Below are 13,977 nucleotides of genomic sequence, written 5' to 3'. Positions count from 1 at the left end.
CGACCGCGTCACATAATGTCGTACCTTGAATAATTTTATTGGCGGCATGCAATAGGATGGCGAGCTCGAGCGCGTCGTCAAATAGCCATTATATTGGTCGTGACGAATCCGTGTACAAAACAAGCGTGACCCGAATGCTGTCACGCTGACTCCGTACTCCGCCCCATTCGTTTGAACTTTTATCATCCCCTGGTTTGCTTGCACCGTCGTCGACTCTCATTTCGGACCCTTGGGACACGCGTTACTACGACCCGAGATTCAGCGAGATCCTCCTCCGGAGGTCCTGCGAACCTGCGAAGGGTACATAGATGTTTTGACTGTCGAGTATAATTTCTGTGTGAGTAGGCAATGGGGAAAATCGCGGTTTTATACGTTAATACGAGGTTTTAATACAAAAATGATAGCAACAGTTATTTGGACCATTCAATATATATATTTTTCCTCTAATTGTTTTAGAACAATTTTACAAAAATTGTTGATTAATATAATCGATAAAAATTTATAGTGAGAACAAATTAACCGGGAATTAATTGTTTGGTTAAGATGACATATTATTTCTCCATAAACTTCACCTCGTTCATATAGGTATTAATGCATTAATCATACATAACTTGATTTCGTGTGGGTTTATCATGTTTCTCCTCTCTGCTTGGTTTCTGTCTGTAATTTTTATCAGAAACATATTCGATTATGATACTGAAAGCCATTTTGTTTCTGTCAGCAAAACTAATATGATTAACTAAGAATTGATCGCCAGCTCTAATCGAGAATTCGGGCCGCAGCGAACGAGAGGAATGGAATAATTCTCATTATACGACCAAATAATACAACTTGCCAAATCATATCGATCGCGTAACGAGTGAAACTCGAAGCAGCCACTTAGTCACGAGATTAGCTAGTCCCGAAATTCCCCGTGTCACCGTTTCCCCTCTCCTCGCGTTCTCCTCGGACCGGTCGAGCGACGTTCAAAAAGAGAAAATGACAGAAACACAAGCGAATAAGTAAAACGAGAGAGAGAGAGAGAGAGAGAGAGAGAGGTGAGCGAGCGAGAGAGGAGAAGATGCTGGTCGTTCGAAGGCAGGCCGCAGGAGCACAATGTTCGTCAAGCAGACAATGGGGTCGGTCCCTTCTCGGCTGGTGGACCGGAGACCCCGGGCCGGGTATATATCGATACTAATCGATATGCGTGCACACCGGATCGCTCGCTCGCGTATACGTATATTCGACGCGGGACTCGATTAGTCTCCGCATTGTGGCCCGCCATTCGCCGTCAATGTCTATAGGCGAATGGTGGGTTTGAATGCGCGTAAGCCCGAGCATCTCGTGTATATGTAAAACAGACACACACACACACACACACACACACGTGGACGTACGCACGCATACACCTGCGCGCGAGAGAGATCCCGAGGAAACTTGCGGAGGAACGAGGAACGTGTGTCATTGTTAACCACCTGAGGCTCTAAGTGATTCCTGACACGTTGTCCGTGAAAATGCCTCCAGATGAGAGAATGGGGAAGAGGTGGAACGGCGGACATCAGATTCCTCTTGCGTCCATTCGAGCCGCGCGCGCGATCGATCGCTATTAACGGCCCGGCTCCGCTTTTTGTTTCGAGTTTCAAGCTACGAGAGAGCGAGGGGAATCCTTGTCAAGGCAATAAGCGAGATCGCGGTGGTCCTCTCACTGTGACTTCTCTCCTCGTCGCTGATCCACATCTCCTTTCCGAGGCGGCGCGTCACGTATTCATTCAAGTTGCTCACTCTTTTGATAGCCATCGATGCGAGCACGGCTATGTTCAACAAATAGACGCCAATTAAAGCGGCGAACGGTAGATTGCTTAATCATAAGTGCCTGTAGATGCGTGATTTTTTTACCGCGAATAGATCAATCTTAAAAAAATTTTTGTAACCTCGTAATGTGAAAAACAAACATGACTTTTTTAGAATATTTGATTCATAAGCAATTACATTATTCACGCTCGATTTAATCCATCAAAATAGCTAGAGTATCCTGTTTCAAAGAATCATCACGCATCGGTATTTACTACGATTCTAGTGGTTGACGTTGGTCCATACCTGTCATCTTTAGTAAACGCGGTGCGAAGCAAAGGGAGAGCAGGAAAAAAGAGGCCCCACACGGGCGCCCGTCGAGAATTCGAAATCCGCCAAGAAGAATGATGCATCAAAATATGTCGAAAAAATGTCAAAACGCTCGTCGAGATGGAGGAAGGTGGGCGCGCGGATCGAATCTCGGGATGATCCCTCAAATATATCGGTTAGCGTTTTTGTTGAGGACTGAGATCTCTCGGAAAATAGCGTAAATACGTCCGCTGACAAAGCTTCTTATTCTCCCATTTGCTCGCGCTCCTCAAACACGAAGAAAAAATCATATTTCCATATATTTGGATCGACACATTGAACCGATAAAAAATATTATTTGTGATTTCTATCCGTAAATACTAAATACCAAGCATGGGATTTTCTTGAGGAGGAAGACAACTTGTACAATTTAGCACCGTTATAATCTTTGCTCCGTCATTGTATATTTCGACGATAACTTTTCTGCGAAGCAATGTTTTTGCTAAGCATACAGTTTAAATCGCGGTGTCATTGTTGGTCAGGAACGCGCGATTTGTGAGCTGCTAGTAATGGAATTCCGTGACTTACAGCGCGACTTACAACATGATCGCTATAGCGCCGTGTATACATCAGATATTAAATCCGCAGATTTGCTCGACGGCATCAATTTCTTCTCTGACACGTATTTCGGGATATTGGAAAATGTGTCTTCTCTCCGCGTGATCGAAGGGATCTGTGGATCGAGGAGAGCTGGGTCGATTGTCGCGCGAGGCGCGATGATCCGAGGCGTTCTTACGACTGCGAAAATTCCATTCGGAGGCAATCGAAAACGTCTGCGGGAACGAAAATAAAAGTCGGTTCAATCGACACTGCGCCGCACCGCGTCTCGCGGCGACGACGACGACGACGACGTCCGCTCTCGTCCTTTTCGGTACGCTTTTTATCCCAAGGCGACGGCGAGATTCTTTCGCCAACGTAGACGAAGTTGTAGACGAGGAGAACCCGAAAATGAAACTGTCACTCCGCTCTCGCGGCTATCTTCTTCCTGACTTCAACCTTCCAAACCACGAGAGAAAGCTTCGCTGATCTCTCCTTTCGCCGGGCTTCTCGCTCGGATTTACTTTCCTATTTTCGCGAGCCAAGACTTTGATATAACGCATTATACGATAAATCTCCGACAGATAAGTCAGATTATTTCGTTAATAGCAAAATAATTTTATCTAGCAGCAAATATTTTTTTTATTTAGCAATCTGCCCGTTTTGCCAATATAATTTTAACCGCATATCATGACTAAACACTTGCGATTGATAAAATGAAGATTACTATTATACTTCCGAACGTTAGGGCAGAACTAGTTGGGCGAGCGTTTCGTTCTTTTCCGACAATCCATTTAACTGTATCGCAGCCATTGTACAACGACGCAATAGATGCTTATTGTTGGAAAAATTTCTGATACGAACACCCTATGGATAGCGAAATAACCGTTCCACATTATATAGGGTGGTTCCGTATGCAAATAAGGCTTCTCTTTCTGTCCGTTCCTCGAGCTCCACCCCCGTCCTCGGGCGTCCATTGTCCGTTGTTGCATACATGCGCGTGCACACAAACGCACGAAACACTGCGCTCGAGTACTGTAGCGTACACGTAACGCGCACACGTGAAACACATATAGCGGTCGCTACAAGTATATTAATAATAATATATGCGGTGGCTCGAGGATCCGATATAATTATAGTCCGAACGCGGGTAGATAGCATCGACAAAGATTACGCCGGCTACTCTCCGTACAGGACAAATCGTTGTAGAGCATCTTTATACTTATCGAGCCGTGAGCATTAGAGTGTATTCACTTTACGGTCCAAGAAAACGGGAATATGCGAGTATACACGAGAATAGACCGTATCAAGAAACGTGTTACATTCCTAAAGAGAAACTGTCGCGCGATAAATTCATATATGATTATGACAGGCTCATTAACGAACGATTAGATTAGCATATTAATATTTTTTTTGCTAATTATATGATTAGATTGAATTATGATAAATTATTAGATTAATGTGCCAATAATTGTCGTTTAATTTTTTCTAAAATGAAATAAAATTGTAACACATTAATCTCTCGCAATTGTCTCTTAAATAAATATTACATATCTAAAGTTTTAATCGGGCTTACAGTCGACAGTTTAGTTTTAAAGAAAAAAACAATTGTCCTTTGTCACCGTTTATTAAAGTTCAAGCTATTTCGTGATTACAGATCATCCAACATAGCATTTCATTACAATATAATATAGTAATGCGCAAGTTAGTTTTTATATATAATACAATAAACTAAAAACCGAGATTGTCATATTTCTAGATTTCGTATACCTATCTACTAAATTTCCTTAATGATTCTACTGAAATATCAGCGCGAAAATCGCGTATCTTATAGACCGCCTCAAGTCGCAGATCGCAGATTAATGCTCGCATTAAGATCATTTCGCGTAGATGATGCCATCCTTCTTCGTATTCGTTGCCGGCTTCCTCCGGGAGGGCGCGGAATCTCGGTAAGATCTGCAACGAAAACGGAAGAAAGTTTATCGTCTAACCGCCGAGCTACTTTCCGTCCCGATACAATATTTACGAGGCGATGCATCATGACCAACAATGGCTCATAACACCCTCGTCGAAGAAAAACCACCCCGATGACCTCCAACGAGATGTGCATATGTGTGTATGTATGTTTGTGTATGTGTGCACGTCCGCGCGCTGTTCCTGAAAAGAGGGTAAAAGTGTCCCTCCACAGTCGCGCGCAGTGTGTACACATGTGCACGCGTGTGGGTACGTACGTGCGCGTACTACCCGAGGGCTATATCGTATCGGACGCCAACAGATAACTCTTATCTCGACGAAGCAGTATTCTTACCGATTTTCGGCGGGGGAAGAACGTCGAGTTCAGGGCTGTGCTTATGCGCGACTGGAAGTCGTGAAGGATCGACTGCTGGGGGTATCTTCTGAGAATTTCTGAAACTATAAAGCTTGTTTTTCACGTTGGGACAAAATCTATGAAAGTTTTAGTATATGAAATCAAAATCGTCCACGAAACTGGACAATTCTCTTGTGCTACACTCGAAATCATTTTCATCATATTATCGAAATTGCGAGTATGTAAACTTTTATTTTATTTTATTATTTTATAGGATGATATATAGCTACATCTAACATATTTGAAAGAAGAGAAAATTAAAAAAGGAAAAAGAAATTGTAAAGGAAGGAAGATTGTATTATTGAATAATAGGTGAAAATTTCAAGAAAAGACTGCGTTAAATAGGGATTTTAATGTACACTTATTTCACTTTGAGAATAATTCTGATAAGATTCCACGATACGGTACTGAGTATCGACGACCAGGCAGTCCCAAAGAGAGTTCAGAGTTGAACGACGTGCGTATAAATAACTGGTAGCGTTTGGTGTGACTAAAAGTAGGGGGTTGCGCTCGATGCAGACGACCGGAAGGGATGATATTCGCGCGCGACGAACTGCGAGGGGTTGTACGCGTGCCTCTCCACAACCCCTCCCGGGGATGAGACTAAATCGACTAAACATATACCTTCCGCTTCGTTTAACCGCCGAATATGTTTTAGATTTACTTCGACCTTAGGTACACCGCTATTCGATAAGTCCGCCAATTAGGTACGCCGTTCTAACTTGGATTACCAGGCAATTTTCTCGCGCAGCACACGTTTCAATTAAAAATTATTTTATTTTATAATTGATTTGAATGAACAAAAAATTTGAAAACGATAAAAGGCGTTAGCTATGACGGAATAGCCTTTTTATTATTAATTGTTGCGTAAAATAATGTGAACAATGTAATTAAATTTACGATCTGCGAAAATGAGTTACGTTGCCAGTATAACGTAGATATACGCGGAGAGAGAAAAAGAAAGAGAGAGAGAGAGAGAGAGAGAGAGAAACAGCAGATATTTATTTTATATAAAATCTTCATAAAATGTTAAGGATATCAATTTTCTCTCTCTCTCTCTCTCTCTCTCTCTCTCTCTCTCAAGTCGTAGAATATCCTTTAATTTTGTGATTTAATTACTACTGGCGAATTGCGTCTTTTAAATTAAGTAAATGAAGAGTCGAAAGAGGATGCGAATGCTGCGCCAAGAATTTCGAGGGACCGCCAAAGGTGGACGCCCAGCACTTTATTCGATAAACGCCCATTCACAGAATCTGAATGCATTAACGCGCGACCTTCTTGCCTCACCTTTGTAACCACGATAGCCACAGAGGAAGATGAAGATGATGACGCGGCATAGTTATCCGATCGTCCCCTATTATTAGCATTGTTTCAACGGCACTCCATGATCGACCAATTACCATTACATCATGTTAGTTCATTCTCGAAGACTCCCGGATTTATATAAGGCTACTGGAAATTGCTTCCATAAAGACTCGATGGAGGCAATTAATCGTCGGCGTTGAAGAGCTGCAAAAGAATAGAGAGATGAAATGTTAAGCAGAATTTCTTTTGTACGAAGTAAATTTAATTTTTGGCTGTGTATTATCGATAGCCCCCTTAATTCTGATAAGATGTAAAGAAATTCAAAAAAGCATTCAGATTTATGCAAGGAGAAATTTAAAAGAGTCAAAGATGCGAGACAAAGTCGTTAAGAAATTTATACAGATTTAAATTAAAAAATAGTTACTTTTTTTGCAAAACTTAGAGATAATATTACACATTTACATAAATTTGTTAATGTGCTATATGAAAACACGCAATGATTTTTATCTATAATTTAATCTCGTAAGTCATCAATAACGCAGTTACCGTGAACTGCTTGCAATCAAGCGTCATAAAAAGCACATCGATAGTGTTCGGTAACCCCTTTTTTAGTCGACGATCTTGCGGCGTAATCGCAGTGTACGTTCTCGCTATCGAGATTATACTACCCGGATTAGTTTGCAGTAGCAGGTTGTCGTGCTTGGTTAGTTAATAGTCTCCGTTAAACTATCGACGAGCAATACGGGGGTGGCCGTTCCGTCCCCCATTAAGAAGCCCCTTAACGAGGGTTACGTGGCCAGAACGTAATGCGGATATCCCGCGGCGATCCTGTCGTTACAATCCACCGTGTAATTCGCGCTGCGCATCTGCCAGTCTCTTACGAAAGCGCAGATCCCGATCGACGGGATTTGTTCGAAAGCTGTGCCCAAATATATGCTTCTACGAGAGAATATAGACACCAAAGTGAAAGATGGATGTAATTGAGACGTCTTAGATTGGTACATATGGTCATTTCCGCTTGAAACATTACTCTCTTTGCATTGGTGTGCTATAGATAAATATATAGAGTAGTAAGATAATTAGTAGTAGATTTTCAGAATATAATCGAAAACAGCGAGAAATCTTCTTTTTAAGTTAGCGATTCATGAATTGAAACAGCTTTAAACTTCTTCCTTTCCCTCTTTAATAAAAATTTGATATAAGTATTTGAATTAAAAATGTATTCAAATAATTTCTATATTCAAATATCTCTACATTTGATTTTTTTATTTAGTTATATCTCTGGGGGAACGTAAAATACTAAATTTTTTATATAATTAAGTTTATGGAAAATAATAAAGAAAAATGTCCATGTAGAGTTTGTTGCACAACGTTAGGAATTCGGCGAGGCGTTTCGTTTACGAGGATTCTAACGTTAGTAGCGAGAGCGGACGCGACGCTTCGTTGAGAGCCTGAAACCTCAGCTTCCCTCCATTCCCGGGTGAATGAATGGAATTAGTGAGGAAGCTAGCTGAATAATATCGGCTCTATCTGTGGGGGCTAGACCGGGAGATGAAACATATCAGCACGGCGTATCTGCATAGATGTGGGAGACGGGTGCTCTCGCCTCGTAGAAGAGACCAACCCTCCTCGTCACCTCCATCTAAACTCTTCTCTCCCCCCCCCTCCTCTCCTTCCCCTTCTAACATCCTGATTTTTCAAATAGGAACAGAAGGACAAAGTGCGTCGTTTTGCAGTCGTCAAGATCTCTTCTTACATCCTCGTAAAATGTATACGTGGGATTATGCTCCATTCAGTACTTTCATTTTCAGTAAAGTTTATATTTTAAGATCATTAGATTTTCCGGAAAATCGAGAATGGTATGCAGAAACTTAAGAATGATTTCTTGGTTATGAAGATTTAACGAGTTTCTTGAGAGAATATGATAAATTAAAAATTAACACACAAAAGAGATCAGAAAAAGAAATAAGACGTTTTACTTTATATAGACACTGTGTAAACTTTAAAAAATCTGGCACAAATGAAAGTGACAGATTGAAATGAATTTCAGCTTTTCTTTTCTTTCACGTCCGCGTTCTCGTTAATGTTCTCATTCGCCGGGATTGTCGCTCGCTGAATACAGTGAGATAATTTCTCAGAATTTCTCGATGCGCATTCTAAGATTACGACGTATCCGCGCTCAACACCGACGCATCAGATTATACCTCTCGTAATCGTAACAATATTTAAATCTCGACCAGTGCTACCGTCGGAGATATTAGAAATGCAAATATGTGGCACGAAATCCGAAATACGCCAGCTCGCCGCAGTAATCTCGCGGACAAGAGAGCAATCAAAAGACATCCTGTTATCCCCGGGGGAACACCCATACTTAACTCCAGTGCCTCTTTCGAACCGGATCCATCGTCAATTCTACGCTCTTCGAAATGCTCGTCTTATTTGACTACTATGTGCCACACCCTTTTCTTACTGTGTGTCATCAAGGAAAATTCTTGAAGATGTCAGTGGCATTTTTCTATTAATACATCTTCCCTCTCTTTCTCTCTCTCTCTATTTGCTAAACAACTAAAAATGTTAAAACGCGTTATTTTTTTAAACTTTTTGAAAAATAGATAAAGTAAAAATAATTTAAGATATATTTGTGTCGATAACATCAACGATCCTTGATTACTAATTATCTTGGTTAAAGATACGATTGCGATTATCTTTTTTTTTTTATGAATGATCTTTGTCGGAGCTGATTGCACCCTATTAAAAAATTCCGTTCCCAAAATCAGGCAGGTCATGTTCGCATTTAGGAAGCTGGCCTTATGTGACAAGGGTTCGGTCGCGACGGTACCGCTCGTTTGTCACTGACACCGATGTTCTACAGCGACATCGAAGAACATCCTTGTGATTCTAACGAATGACTTAACTAACTCAACGCGACTCGATGGCTGATCGTTTCAACTAAAAATCCATAATTGGATTTATAGCCGTGGTAAGAAACATGTACGTCATTTAGAAAAAAGAAAAATAAAAAAGATACGAAGAAATATATGCAAAATTGAAATATATGTGAAAATTAAAGGAATCGCGGTTAGAGACATTTTTATCATTTACAAGATTTGGATTCGTAGAATTATAGAGCCGTTTTGAAAATAGAGTTAGTGTTAGAAATAGCAAATGTCACTTGTAAAAAATTTTCTCAGACTTTATCACATCTCTCTCGCTGAACTTATCTCTACAAGCAAATATAGACATTAGAATATAGTAAAATAGGGAGTGACTTGTGCACGGTGAGTCGAGGCAAACCAAATTCAATGGTGCCGAGATTGATATCCTGTTGCTCGTTGGTTTTAGAACCCCCAGGACATCGCAGGACCTCCTACAGTCATCTACCGCGCTATCCTCTTCCCTTCCTTCCCTCTTGCCTTCACCGAGTCCCCTAGGATATGGGTCTATATCTTGGAATGAATATAATATATTAGTTACACCATGGAACCTGATGCATAGTGTCACGAAAGTTATTCGTTTTCATATCTAAAGGTGTTTAGGTCATTTCCTCTTTGGTTCAATCATTTCTCGGAATTCCATGGAATTTCTTTCGACCTGGCTCGATAAAAAATTAAGAAAACGTTCTCTTTTTTTTCCCTAAGATACCTGTCCTTTGTTTTAAACGGTTATAAACTATATCTATCTATAATTTTGACTTTTTCTCTTATATTTGTAATTACATGCATTGCTCCTGTAACTGTGTATCCTAATTCCAATGTTTGTTGTGCGTACAATGATCGAGAGATAGTCTATAAATTCGAAGGGATATTCATTGAAATTGCACCGGAACACAAGCTGCGCTTGCGTGTAATTTATCACGCGCAAACGTCTCGGATGTGACTACACGATCGGTTGACCACAATAGCCCGTGTTGTTGGAGTCTCCCTTCGGGCACTCTGACACTCAACGGTACCAATAAACGCAAACAAATTTCTCGAGGGCCCCGACGACGAGCCTCGTGGGGGAAAACGCTCGTCGCGTTTTATTCCTTCGCATTATATAGAGACGTATAGAATGTTCTCATGAAAACCGCACGTCGTCGCGAGTCTTCCTCTTCTCGGCACGCCGCTCGACAATGGTAGTGCACAATACTCGCCAAATTACGGCTGTTCCAGTCAAAATACGTTTTCTACGAGCTCTTCTTCTCTCCTCCCTCCCTGCCTCTTTCTTTTTTTCTCTCTTTCTTTCGTACATACTCTGTCACCCTCCCGGGTCTCCATCTCGTTCCTGCTCGGGGCCCGTTCTCCGTTTTGGTAATCGCGATCGGCCATCTACGGCCACCGTGCATCGGGTGACCGCAAACTGCAGCTGTATTTTCAGTTATCGCCGATCACCGATCTGCGGATTTTCGGTTTTTACGGAAGGCACGAGGGGATGAGAGAGAGAGAGAGAGAGAGAGAGAGAGAGAGAGAGAGAGAGAATGAGAATCAGCGCCTCTCGCTCCTCTCGCACTCGCCATCACTTCGCTTTTTACCGCTAGCTGCAACGTTAATTCGGCATTCCTCTGCACTCGCGTTTTCAGCGAACATGTGTTACACTTCCGAAACTCGCTTCTTCCAGAATCGTGTTTATCGATGAAATTTCATGTTTAAATCCAGTAATTTAAATTTAATTGGATCGATAAGTTTGTTTATTAGAGTTACACTTTTTGCATATTATCCTTTTTCATTTTAAAGCCTGAATATACTTATCTTACTGCAAGAAGTAAAAACCTGAGTAGAATTAAACAAATCTAGAGTCTTCTAGCTTGTTGAGAGAAAAAGGTGAGATCGAATCTCTCTTTCCGAAGATCTTATAATTTGTAGTATTATATCTTCTTCGCGCAACGGATGCGAGTTTCGCATTCTCCGCAGCCTCCATTTTTTTGCGTACCGAAAATCCGTAGTTAAAAACCTCCGATAGCGAACGGCAGAGAGAATCGTATGAGCGCGAGGGCGAGCGTTAAGCAGCTGTCGCCCATTCGGTGCCATTGTCGCGCGATGTTGAGTGTTCCCGAACAGTGGAGAACGGGCCCCGGTATTGTACCGCTCCTGAGATCTGACGCGATTACTGGGCGCGCGATACTATCTCATCTACATCGGACCGTTCGCCTCTCTCGTTCTTTCTGCGCCTACATAAATACGTGTCTACGAGCGTGTACTCCTGCCCCACAGAAATGTATCCCTGTCCATCCTGGGAGCGGGAGCGCGCGCGAAGAAGTCTTCCGGTCAAACATCGCCCGACGCGAATTTAGATGTCGAGATTACCGCGAGCGCCCCGGCCCACGACTAAATCGCCGCGCCGAGATGTCCTTATTAAGATGGTCATATCACGTGGAAAATTTGCCGGCGAGGCTTGTCGACGTGCTCGTCGACAAAAATGGGGTGCGTATTGTCGCCATTGTGACACGGAATTGTTACAATCCAATGTCGCTTGATGGGATGCTGCTTGTTGGCAAGATTGCACGAACACGGCATTCTCCTCGTATCGCGTTGGAACATTTTTCATTTTTCGGTACGGTATAAGATTGACTGAAATAGAAACAGCCATGAGTTGTCGCGTGAGAAAAGTTTTTAATAGTCGACAATGAAAGAAATAATTTTACATTATTAAAATAATCAAAGACGCATTTGTAAAATATATCTTTAAAAATAGAAATATGTCTGCGATATTTTTTTTCAAAAATTTTCGTATATTTCTGAATTAGTTTCTTTGCTCGTTTACATAAAAAAATACGTTTTATGCTTTTCTCTTAGAATTTTAGGATATTAGAAAAATTGTATAATTTATATACGCGATTGTGTGATATTAGTCAAATTGAATGTACAATCGCTTGATTGCAGTTCTAAAAAACGTATTCATGAAGATATCCAAACGATGCATTTTGAAAATAATGTCTCCTTTCTACCGCACAGCAGTTTATAAAATGTATGTAGACAGACATCGTTCTGATGTGAGCGCGATAAGCTATCGGCATTATGCAGCCGCTTATAAAAACTCGATTGTCGTCGAACGCGGACGAACGCGGATTAATCTCGATCAGCACTCTTTTTTTCGACCGGTATATCGAAATGTTTTCTCTGCGAGAAATAATGTTGATTTATAGCCCGCGTTAATTCGAGATTGTACGGTGATTGCGAGGTCGAAGTATGAAAAAATTGTATTTTTGGGAAACGTCCAACGGGCGAAACCGAAAGAGTTTATCAGATTCGCGTCATCTACTCGCGAGATACATCCAACTCTTATGCGATTTCTCCAAGGGCTGTTATTAAATTTTTAATGGCTTTCATAATCTCCTCTTTAATGCTCGCGAACGCAAGATAAATGAAACATTTCGCGATAATCGCCACTTTTCGTTCGGTCGATTGTTCATTTAATTTGTCGTTCAGTAAATTAAAATTGTTTAATCTCGCGTCGGGGTGAACGATGTCGATAATCCATTCGATTTCGGGCGAACGTGTTCGAGGAGACCTACAACGATGACGATCGTGAAAGGAGAGAGTTAAGCACGATAATTAATTACCACGTACTAAGACACGATAATTCATCCTCGTGGTCCTGTCAGCGATTCTTTCCGCCTCGGTCGATGCCAATTGCGCGTTGAAGAGCCGAGCGACTCTTAAGGCATCTTCTCTGCTCTTTCTCTCGAAGCATTTTTTTCAGATTTCTTAGGATAGCCTCGTTATGCACGCGTCGGCGAGCACACGCACGAAGCGCAGAAAGATACTCCCTTTCGTCGCAAGAAACGAATGTTCTCGGAAAACACGATGCAACGCCTTTATTATTGTCGAAAGATTCGGTAAATTCTTTACGGCGAAGCATAGGCTATATAGGGATATGCCACCGTGAAGTACGCGGTAAAAAGAGACATTTAGCGAAATTTCATCCATTCACAAATAGTGATGTTTAAATTATTTTTTTTGTTTGTGATCGTAATTAATTCATAGGTAAATGATTAAAAAGTTTGTTAGTTATTTATGTATATAAAAGTATAACCTCTACCTAGAATTTTAAAATATATAATACAAAAACAAACAGAATATTAATAATATAAGTGATACATTAATATGAAAAAGTTTTGCCTGGTATTAAAAAAAGAAATTAATTTTTTACTAACGAGAAACTTGCATAAGAAAAGTGGTTCGAAAGATAGAGTTACAAAGCGTATATATTCAAATATGCAAATATGACATTGTAACACAGCGGTGATATAGCAGTATTCTGTGGCATATACAAGTCTGAATAAAATTGTAACAACGCTCATGCATATAGAAACTCGAGCTTATACGCGAATGCAAATTTTAGCGCTCGTTTCGTAACGTCAGTACGTCAAGACGTATCCGAATAAATAGAAAGTCTATTAACGTTTTTTCTTTACAGACAGAAGTGAATTATTAACGAGTTATTAACGAGAGTTTTGATAACAGACATAAATGGTTGCAATCCCTTGTTATCGCGATAAATAATTTCATGCAAAAAAAACAGATTCTATACAAATCAGAAGTTTTCTTATATTAATTACAAATTTTTATAAATGTATCATTAAATACTCTTACATTGTCAAACTTATTTTACCTAACATGTTTGTTAACACAACTGGAAAGACTGGATTA

This window comes from Temnothorax longispinosus, chromosome 7 (assembly GCF_030848805.1).
Source record: "Temnothorax longispinosus isolate EJ_2023e chromosome 7, Tlon_JGU_v1, whole genome shotgun sequence".
Taxonomy (NCBI): domain Eukaryota; kingdom Metazoa; phylum Arthropoda; class Insecta; order Hymenoptera; family Formicidae; genus Temnothorax; species Temnothorax longispinosus.
This window is presented reverse-complemented; position numbering follows the sequence as displayed.